The 9,524-nt window shown below is 46.4% G+C and overlaps 1 long non-coding RNA gene across 2 annotated transcripts in view; it reads right to left on the bottom strand.

Annotated features, from left to right (window-relative positions):
* Positions 1-226: 226 nt before the first annotated feature.
* LOC102156802 overlaps positions 227-9,524 on the bottom strand; it is an 80,704-nt gene continuing 71,406 nt past the window's right edge. The window contains exons 12-16 of one of the 2 annotated variants that reach the window (XR_005367789.1): positions 6,754-7,797; positions 5,950-6,103; positions 4,539-4,667; positions 3,593-3,763; positions 227-475 (exon numbers count right to left, since the gene is read on the bottom strand). This is a non-coding gene — a long non-coding RNA (uncharacterized LOC102156802). The remainder of the gene's footprint in view (positions 476-3,592; positions 3,764-4,538; positions 4,668-5,949; positions 6,104-6,753; positions 7,798-9,524) is intronic. The other variant, XR_005367790.1, reaches the window with a different exon arrangement.

Here is a 9,524-nt window from a genome sequence, read left to right as displayed (position 1 = left end):
ACTGCTAGTGGTGTGGGACCTGGGAGAGGGCTGAGTTCAAGTCTCCGGTTTATCCAGTCTACCACTACTTGGCTCCCCAACAGTGGCCAACTCCATTGCCTCTCTGGGCTCCTCCTCTGCTAAGGGGGCCTGGAAGAGGGGATGACTCATGACGTCTCTCCCAGCACAAACATTTTACAATGCTGATGGGCACAGGGAAAGAAACCAAAATGTTGCTCCTGCAAAAACGAAAGCTCTTTGCCTGTTCTGTTCTTTATTTGACCACAATTACTTAAATTATTTAGAACATATTTCCATGTTGAAGTCTAATTGTGGAATTCTTTTTTCTTCTTTTCATTTTTGCTGTTGTTGCCTTTGAATCCAACTTGTTTTGTTCATTTCCTTGGGTGGAAACTTTTAGCGCTGAGTGCATTTTTATGAGTGTCTTTAAAGGAGAGATTTAGATACAGTTCCTCTGCCTTCATATGGAAGTTCCCTGAAATTTATAGGAAAAAAAAAAAAGAAAAAAGAAAAAGAAAAGTATCTAGTCACTTTGAATCTAGGTCAAACTGAATTTTAATATCCAAAGAATGTAATCAGAAGGCTGGAGTCTACATTACTCCTTTAAGATACCAGATTTGGCAAGTGTTCTATTTTGTTATGAAGGACCCTACCCATCTCGAGACTAATGCGGTACATATTAGCATTCAAGACCTCAGGAAATCTCACTTTGGATTAAATTTAACTCTATATATCCTAGAGTTTTTAGATAAAGGAATTTCTGCTTCATATATTCTGTGGACCACATCAGATTCATTTCTCTAGCTTAGGGTGATTCAACAGTTAACAAATGGTCTAACGCATTCCAAAAGTAAACATAACATCTTATTAATTCAGACCTCTCCAATGTAGAATCTATGCACCCTGAGGGCACAGGCAAATCTAAGCAATTTAGTGGTGTAAATGACAATTAAGGAATTTTAGCTTTCTTAAAAAGACATTGTTTTAAGTGCGCTAAAAAATTTTTTGCATTGAAAATAAGATGCTAAATATAAATGATCCTAAATTAATCTCCAAAGCTGTCCCAACAGCCTCTCTTTGCACAATATATTTTTAGTCACTATTTGTGGCACTGTTGATAAGAGAAATTATTTTTTAAAACATTCCACAATTCCAGTTTTTTCCCTTTGGGGTATACTTGTGCCACAACTTGATAGAAACTAATAACATTATTACTATAGAATATACTGTGCTGGAAGATGTGATGTGTTTGATCACAGCGTGAAATTGGCTTTATGTGATTCACCCCAGGGTAACAGTGAAAACATCTAGGGGGGACACAAATATTTGAGGTGAGTTTGAGTTAACATAGAAGGAAAGCTTGTCATCAAAGGATGGAGGGCATCATCGATTGTGGGGCAAGTAGGATCCACACAGGCAAACTCATTCGCTGAGATCTCTCAGTTTAGCAAGAAGGAAAGCAAGACTTAGAAAGAAAGCATGACTCTTTACTCTCGTCTCAGGCTTTTCTACTAGCCTGGTCTTTACTCTGTGAAAGCAGCTTTCCTCCCTACAGGTCCTTCTGCTCTTCCACAAACGCTCAGAGGCTGACCTAGTGCCTTAACCTCAAGCAGCCGCAGAATCACTTGTTGAAGGTACACTGGGAGCCTGCCTACAAAATTGTTCAATTTCCCCCCAAACCATGTCCTTAGCCTCTAGGATTTGCTTTTGTTCCAAACCCTCTGACTCAGTGTTAGTCTCATATAGACACAATTATTGGGCTGGTGGGGCGGGGGGTGGGGGGGATGATGGTACAGAGAGGGGATATATATTTATCCTGCCACATTATTTTGACTGACCCTTCTGCCCATTTCCACCTCCTGCTCATTGGTAAACCAAGGGTAAGTGAGTATTTTAGGGAAAATGTCCTGGGAGATCACCAGAGCAATCTGAATTTTCTTCAAGTGGAACTGAGAGCCACAGGCCACAGTAACTTGACTCTTGAAATGTTCACCACTGATCTTGGCAGCTGTTTTCTTTCTGGTTTGTGATTTTCAATAAGATCCCAAACAACCAAAGGAGGAAAAAAAAAAGAACAAGCAAAGAGAGAAAAATCCCGAACCTTCCAAAACCAGCCATTTATCATAGTCATTCACACAGCGACCTCAAGGGAGGTCACTGCTGCTTAAGAGTTGGCGCCGGTGCTGTGGTGAGCACCAAAAGGCATTTTTGGCCTAACAAACCAATTAGCCAATGATCATATCCACTTCCTTGCTCCTTCCTGAATTTCTTAAACATGTATTTCTTGGAATCCACCTCTTTTGCCACATAGACCCAAGCGACAAATCATCAACCCCAAAGATCCAGTGCTTCACAACAAACCACTGGCATATGTTGCAACTGCCAGAGGGCAAAAGGGAGTGATAAACCAGACTACCAAATTTGGTAAAAAAAAAAAAAAAAAAAAAAAAAGAGAGAGAGAGAGAAAGAAAGAAGAAAGAGAGAGAGAAAAGAAAGAAAACTATTTGTATTGGCTAAGTAGTATATTCCAAAGTGCAGTGATGGCCCTCATCTATTTGCAAAATGTGTTTTGAGCTCTGTTACAGTTACGAAGATTGTTGAGAGGGAGTGTGTATCATCAGGGCTGGGCCAGTAACCAGGGAAGCAGTAGCTTGATGAAGTTTCTGCAGTCCACACACCGATCCTCAGCCTGGCATATCCAGCAGTTAGATTTGGCCCATACATACCCAGAAATGAAAGATAATTTCTTTTAAGCAGGTGTTTGACAACCAAACACATAAGGGGCTGATGTATAAACCAGAGGCTAAGCTATTCCGTAACGAGGCTGACCCTCTTCTGAAGCTGGCATGCTCTTTTGCCTCCCATGCCTGTCTGGAATGCTCTTCCCCCAGAGACCTGGGAATCTGAAGGAGGCTAGTCACAGAGCATTGACTCAACAAATGCAGAAAGATGGCCTTGAAGAACCTTTCAACTCCACCAAAATGTCCCTCTTTCCTGACTGGACCTGGATGACTCCTGCTTCCTTCTGTCTTTCTACCATTCCAAGCTGTCCCCTGTGTTTTTATTCTTTTTGGAAGTTCCTGGAGCCAGTGTTTGAAGCCATGTTGGTCTCTCTCCACTGCCTTTGTCCTCAGTCATGTCAGAGAAGTCCCTGCTATCTTCCAATATTCTGGATTTCCTCTCTTCCTTCAGCCATTTATTTTTTTTCTTAACTGAGAAAGTGAAGGGTAGGTAGGGCTTTTGCTAACAATGGCAGAGGACAGAGGGTCTGTGCATACTTAGAGGTGACAAGATGCTATCTAACCATAACTGTTGAGAGGACAGAGAATCCTGAGAACAAGCTTTTTTTTTTTTTTCCACACAAATACCAATAGCAACCACACAAATAACAACCACACAAATAAATAGCAAAACAACCACACAAATAACAATACAAATAACAACCACACAACCACACAAATAACAATAACCACACAAATAACAACCACACAAATAACAATAGCAAAAAGTCCACCTTGAAGGTGCTAATCTTTCTAAAATACTTCTGCTGGTTGCCTACCTTAGTTACTAAAATCTAATAAACATAACTGACCTTTTAGATTATTGGCTTTGATGACCATAGAACACTACAGCTGTAGTTGGTATAAAATATTGTACTGAAATTTGGTTTTCGTTGCTGTTTTCCCATCTGTTTTCCTTAATGCAGATCTGTTTTCTTGTGATTTCTTCTCAATGCTGAGCTGAGGTAATATAAGTTCCAGTTCTGCAAAGATTAGTAGTTAAGCTCCATTCAATTAGAAATTTGCAAGCACAGGGTGCCTGGGTGGTTCAGTGGTTGAGCATCTGCCTTTGGTTCAGGTCATGATCCCAGGGTCCTGGGATCTATTCCCGCATCAGGCTCCTCGCAGGGAGCCTGCTTCTCCCTCTGCCTATGTCTCTGCCTCTCTCTGTGTGTCTCTCATGAATAAATACATTTTTAAAAATCTTAATAAAAGAAATTTGCAGTCATAATGATTCATAGCTCATGATAATTTTTACCTTGGGGAACTGTGGCAATCATATAACCTAATCGCTTCATCCTGTGAATGAGAAAATGAAGGCCAGGAGGGAAATGAGCTGTTTTGGGACACTCAGTGAATTAGTAGCAGAGTCATTATCACATCTTCTACCTACAAATAAAATGGTCTTTCCACCTAGTGGGAGTGGAAGTTAACCAATAACCAGAAAAGTTGTCACATTGATGGAGGAGAAGGACACGGGGGTGTCTTCATGCCTCTCTATGTTTGGGTTGAGACCTCAAATACAAATATTACCAATTCAAAAAGTAGTAGAGACACCTTTCCTTTACCCCTCACAAACCCTGGTCTTGGAGACTCAGGCAATGGGTAATGTTTCTGGGCCTCTCTTTCCAGAACTGCGGGCAATGAGGATGTTGCATGGGATTTTTGTTTAGTAATAGAGCTTTGTCTACCCTGAGCACATCTTTAGACTCTCTGTGAAGAGAACAAAGAACAAAAGAAGGGAAAGGCCAACGTCACCTTGTAGACAGGGCCCACAGAAGTCTGGCTGGACTCAGGAGGGGAGCCTGCAGAGCAGAAGGCACGTAGAAACTGGTTTTGGAGTCTTGACTGAGGCTGGGTTGGGCAGCAAGTCCTGAGGCATCATAGCTAAGAAAACAGGGGGAGAATAAGAAGATCTGAGGAGAAAAAGCCTACAAAGACACCCAGACACCTAGAAAGACACCTTCTTATGGCTGCCATGACTGAAACTGACAGGGACAAAGGTGTCTCTCCCCACCTTACCCCAGCACTGCAGACATTCAGACAAGAAGGGGGCAGGGGTCCAAAGACTAACTCCATGTCCAGGACAGCTGCAGATTATGTGGGCCTGAAGCCAATACCATTCCATTCAGGCTAATACAATTAGAACTAGCCTGAAGCTAATTACACTTAAAGTTAAGAAAATACGAAGTACGCTACAAAGAATGAATTCTGTCAGAATTATGTGTTTAAAATGTGAATTTTTATTTACAATGAAGCAAAGAAACTGCAAGATATTACAAAAATCTTAAAAAGCCATCAAATACCAAAATATTATAAAAGCCAAGATGATGCCTGTAGTATCTTTATCAATTAACTTTCTGACACACCTCCCTACTACTGGGTTTTTTTTTGTTTGCTTTTTTTTTTTTTTTTTTTGAGGCATCATTTCTGTAGCTGATGATTATTAAGTATTATTTTCTTTATGTGGGCAGGAAAGGCAATTTAGTCTTTCTTCCAGCATGATTGATCAAAATTTGCTTTTTCGGGTTTTTATGGTATTTTGCAGTAATAGTTTTCATTAGGCACTGGTGAGATGCCTAATCTTCCACTTAAAATTTTGGACATGTAATGTTGAGAAGAACTTTCCACAACATGGTTTCTGGCTCCACACATCAATATCTGGCTTCTCCTCTGCTGTCTCATACTGCCAGTGCCAGGTGCCATAGGACACAGTCACAGTGAGAGATGACTCTGGGCCTGCATCTTTGTGCCATGATGTGGGACAAGTCTACCCCTTAGGTAATAGGAATATTCCCGCCATTCCTACATCAGGAGGGTTTGCAATAACCTAACTATGCATGGAAATGGCAACAACCTAATTGCCCTTTATTTGGATCCCCCAGGATGCCCATGGCCACTCCAATGTCACTTAACAGGAAGGAAGGTACTGGAGGTAAGACGGGGACAGAAAAACCAGCACTTAACTGACTGCCTTAAAATAACTTACTTTTGCCAATTTTATAAAGACATATGAGCCCTGGGGCCTCTTCCATGCAAATCAGGGAAGGAGGTCCTGAAACCTAAGCCCTCATCAGCTTCATAGTAAATCCAGGCCTTAAATCTGGAAATGCCAGACCTGTTGATAAAGCTCAATCCGCCCTTCATCTCCCCCAGTAGGCTGGCTCACCTGATGTCTGGACTGAGGAGCTGGTCTTCTTAAGTCTGTAGCTAGGGGATGGTCAGGAGGAGGGGGTCCCAGATAATCCTTAAAACGAATCCATATGTGGCTGGATTTGCCTGATGAGCAGGGAGGAGGGTGAGGAGCCAAGACCAGCAAACATCTATATTCCGGGATTGATTAGCATCATGAGGAAAGAAAAGCAAGGAGCAGCCTAGTGTGTAGTGTGGGGAGCAAGGAGGGGACAGAGGACAGCGTGGAGTCACATGTGCAATTCAAGTGCACACACACACACACACACACACACATAATTGCCAGTCTCAAACATGGGTTGGGGCACTGTGGATAGAGGGGCTGCTACGTGAAGCTGGTGGAGAGGATTTCCAAAGGATATGGTAAGTCATGGGGCGCTCACATCATCATCTGACCCAGATGATGGAATGTGTGACACAGAGTAGGGTAACGGCCCCCTCACATCTAAGCAGATACAGCATGACAGCATGGCCCTGGCACTGTGAGGACCAGCCCCCATCTCAGAGGAGAAGGCCCTGAATGTGGTGGGCTGTATTCCTGCAGTGGGTTCGGGCACAGAGTGAGGCAGCTCAGGGGGGCCATGCATAGAGAGGACATCGTCAGGAGGGCCTCGAGGGGGGAAGGAGGGGAGAGAGGACACCACGTAGCAACCACTACTGGCGCACGTGGCATGTGCTCCCCGGATTCCCCAAATGACGGGGCAGGGCTCCGCAGGGGGCTGAGGCCTGCATGAGCAGGTGGGGGCAGAAACCAGCCGGGGTGGCCTTGTCGTCACTGAACCTTTGACATGGGAGTTCCATTTCCTAGATGTTGGCACCTCAGCCCGCTTTACAGGAAACCCATCTAAGCGACATCAGTGATGTGATTTTGAAGGTTAGGGAAGGATATGGAGACCCTCCCTGGACCCCTCCGTTGAGGGTGAGAGGGTCCGATGAGAAGAAGATTCGGATTATTTATCCCTTCACTCGTTTAGTGGTTGTCGAGCTTCTGCTACGAGGCAGAGATTTCCAGCTGAGCGGCTGCCGAGGCAACCGGCGGGCCTGACTGCATTGCTGCATCTCCAGGGGGCCGCTGGCCCACCGCGGCGGCCAGACGAAGGCTCTGGACTCTGGGGCCGAGCTGACCTGGGTTTCCACTGACAGCTGCCCTCTCCCAGCCTTGAAAACGTGCGCAGATACCCGGTCACTTAGACACCTGAGCGCCGCCGGTGCTGGGGTCCCCGCCTGTAGATTGGGAGCAACGTCCGTGCTTGCTTCTGGGAAGTGTGAGGAGGAAGGCGGAGGTTCCACGGAAGCGGTCAGGGTCGTCCTGGTGCACGAAGGGCAAGGCGAGGGTGAGCTATCCACAGGCTGCTCGTAGCCTTGCACTCTCATTGTCTGCACTCAGGCCTTGGGACGGCGGGAAAGGGAGCACAGCCTTCCACGCTGTGGCCTCAGATGGCAGCAGCTGACGGGAGCTGCGCAACCTGGCAGCCCGCCCCCCGTTCAGCAGACAAGGAAGCTGACAAATGTCACGAGGGGATAGACAGCTGCACACAGGAGCACACAGATGACACCTTCTGGAGACTCAGAGGAAAACTAGAGAAGGAGGCTTTGGAAGGGCGGCTGAGACTCCCAGAGTCACTGGGGGGGGGGGCTGGGGCTGGAACCAGGGAGCTTTGCTCAACTGTGTTTCTCCTTCCAGGCTGGAGGCCCTGGAAATGCAGGCTGCAGCACAAGTTACCTCTTCTTACTGGGCGGGGGTAGGGAGGAGGCACTGACTGGGTCCTGAAGGTTGAATAGGAGTTTTCCAGGTAGGACCCTGGTTTTGGGAGCCAGCAAAGTCCTATACGGGAAGAAATGGAGATGAAGTTGGAATGTTAAGCTGCAGCCAAATTGCAGAAGCCTCCTGAGCACCGAATGATCTAAGGCTCCGAGGCACGATGGGAGAACGTTATGAAATGGTCCTTTATGCCTGGGTTGATCTTTTCTATCAAAATGCGTTGTTGGGGATCCCTGGGTGTCTCAGTGGTTTAGCATCCACCTTTAGCCCAGGGCCTGATCCTGGAGTCCTGGGATCGAGTTCCACGTCGGGCTCCCTGCATGGAGCCTCCTTCTCCCTTTGCCTGTGTGTCTCTGCACCCCCCCCCCCCCCGTGTGTGTGTGTCTCTCGTGAATAAATAAAATCTTAAAAAAAAAAAAAAAACGCGTTGTCAGTTAGAAGGGAAACAAAATGAAACTGTGACCTGTGCTCTTTGCCTCTTGGTTTTTAGGAGAAGGCAGTCCTGGGGAGAGGAACAGCCCTCGCTGGAAGCACAGCCCTGGGGCTCTCCTCCCTCACCAGCCCCCTACCCAGCAGGCTTATTCCTCAGCCTTCCCCCTCCTCGATTCCCCAGACTTGCCTTATGCCCTAGGCCACATCTGAAATACCTTCTTTCTCCTGCCCTCCTCTTCCCGGCCGTCCCTCCTGATCCAGAGCCCTTGCTGCATCTTCCAATGGCCTCCCCTAATCAGGCCAGTCCTCACCCCAAATAACAAGGATGGTCACCCATGCTGAGCCCCCACCCATGCTGAGCCCACCTTGTGAGCGCTGCACTCCCGAGTGTGCTCATTCCACCAAAAGTAAGGCACACCTGCCACACCCCCGGGGACCAGCCAGGGATGCCGCAGCGCTTGGGATATACAGGTCCCTGCCCTCCCAGGCCTCCACAGTGCTTCATGTTGTCTCAGGGACCCTGGGAGGGGGCAGTCCTGTCCATCACAGAGGGGATAACTGAGGCTCAGCCAGCTAGAGCATCTTCTCCAAGGCCATACAACTAGAATACGGGGGAGCAAGCTTGCAGCACCGGTCAGCGGGTGCACCGTCTCCAGCACTGTGACCCAGAGTCACCTCTGACAGCATCTATGGTGGCACCGTGTCTGATCTTAAGCACCTACAGTGTCTTCTTATTATTTGGTGTGTGGTAAACTTCACTGGGTAAGTGAGATCATTGAAGGCAGGGGCCCAGGCTGTGTCATGATCTCTCCACGGCACCTGGTACCACGCTGAGCCCAAAATACTTGGGGAGTGAGGCAAGGCAGGCCTTATCTGGCTCCCCAAAGCCTGTCTCATTTTTTGACCCATAAATTCAGCAGCAGAGGAAGGCCCACGGGGCTCCTGGATACTGAAATGCCTCTAGGCTGCTCTGCTTGTCTCTGGTCCCCACCACCTTCTAATCCTCCTCCAGGCCTTCCAGCTCTGTAGGAGGGCTAGCTAATCCCTTGATAACCAGAATCTTCTGAAAGTACTATTTAATCAGGCCATGTATTCCAAAGATACTGTGGCATTCCTTTTTTTTTTTTTTTTTAATCTTTCAAGTAAATGATGAATAACAAATCATACAGTGCTGGTTCCCCGGCAGCATTGTTCTAATAAGGAGGGTCCTCAGGCAGCATAGCTATCACCTGGAAACTGGTTAGAAATGCAAACTAGTATCTTGTTGAGACTTTTTGCATTTGTGTTCATCAGGACTATTGGTCTATAATTCTCCTTCTTGATGGGATCTTTGTCTGGTTTTGGGCAAATCGAACTCC

Source organism: Canis lupus, chromosome 12 (assembly GCF_011100685.1).
Source record: "Canis lupus familiaris isolate Mischka breed German Shepherd chromosome 12, alternate assembly UU_Cfam_GSD_1.0, whole genome shotgun sequence".
NCBI lineage: Eukaryota > Metazoa > Chordata > Mammalia > Carnivora > Canidae > Canis > Canis lupus.
Note: the sequence above shows the minus strand (reverse complement) of the source record. Positions and strands in the feature narration are given on the sequence as shown.